Here is a 1,496-nt window from a genome sequence, read left to right on the forward strand (position 1 = left end):
CAGGGTAACTGACCATAAAAATGCCCCCTCCTGAGGGTAACCAATGAGAGATGGTGGCAGTCAACTACTCGCTTAGAAGTAAAGATTAAGCCATGATTTCTAGAAAGTCCCTAGAAGCGAGCCAATCAGAATTGTACCCATACTAGTACCCTTAAATGATGTAACCTTGTGATTTTTTTCCTTTAAAAATGGAGCTTGCACAAAGGCAGGCACTTCCTGTTAGTAGTTATTCGGCCCTAGGAACACATCCCGAACACGACAAGACCACGGGAAAGTTTTATTAAAGAGGACAGAGGTGACAGGCCTGCGTGAAACACACACGTGGGTGAGGAGAGAAGGGAGATGGGGGGGGGGGGGGACGGGGGGGGGAGGAGGACAAAGAGAGACTGAGAGCCTAGTACAAGATGGTGCTGGCTTTTTAAAGGTTGGGCCGCGCATGTGTACAGGGACTCCTGTGGGTACTCCACACATGCGAGTAGATTACATGGCTGCGCGCGCACGCTTTATGCAACCATGTAAGGCCACAGAGTCCTGGTCCCACGAGATGTCTGACCCAGAGATGGCTATTCTACACCGGAAATAGTTAGGCGGTCTGCTGGGCAAGCCCAACCGTGTGAACATGTAATTATCTATCATTCCCGACTATCATGTTTTAAAAAAGAAAAAAAAATGTGGATAGATGGGTATGGGACGCCGTTTCTCTCAAAGACTGCTTCAGGCTGAATGGTGGACGTTGATTGGTTTTGGGGGGAGATGGGGAAGCTGTCTCCTGAAGTTCTGGGGTGAAATCCTGTAGCTGTGTCCATCCTCCAAGGTGTGGCTGATCCTAGGATGAGATCCTGTAGCTGTCCATCCTCCATGGTGTGGCTGGGAACCTTCTATCTGACAAAACACTGGTGACATAAAAGCTTAGAGAAAAGACTCATTATTATTATTTTGCTTTTGGAGTTGACATTTATCTGAGGTAGATCTATCTGATCTGTCTGGTTGGAGACATGTTAAAGGTGGCTGTGATGTGTAAGTGCTCTGGTTGGTTTTTTTTACCTGAGACAAGCCTCATTTAAGGTGGTTTATTTAAAGCACCTGTTTGTTTTGCTAGTTTAGCGTTTGGGAAACACAGGTGATCAGTTACTGAGTATTGAACAGTGACAAACTATCCCTTTTGCCTCCAGCTCTATGTGGCCCTAGTTGGGAAAGGAGTGATACCTTATTCTTCTGGAATTGGTGACAAGGCAGTGGATCCTGGTGTCCTCTGGAGCTTGAGAGTGGAAGAGAACTTATTTTTTAATTAGGTACAAGGCAAAGATCATAGCCCTGTCTGTGTGCACATGAGAAATGCAGACGGTAACTTTGAAATGAGACAATGAGCTCTTATCTTAGTTGGAAATCCTTCTCATTAAGTAACTCTGGAAGTACAATTAAATCTGGTGAGGGAAGTAAGGCTGCCCTCTGTTCCCGACAATAGAGAGGAGGAGTGACATCCTAAAACTCCCAGG

This window comes from Onychomys torridus, unplaced genomic scaffold (genome assembly GCF_903995425.1).
Source record: "Onychomys torridus unplaced genomic scaffold, mOncTor1.1, whole genome shotgun sequence".
Taxonomy (NCBI): domain Eukaryota; kingdom Metazoa; phylum Chordata; class Mammalia; order Rodentia; family Cricetidae; genus Onychomys; species Onychomys torridus.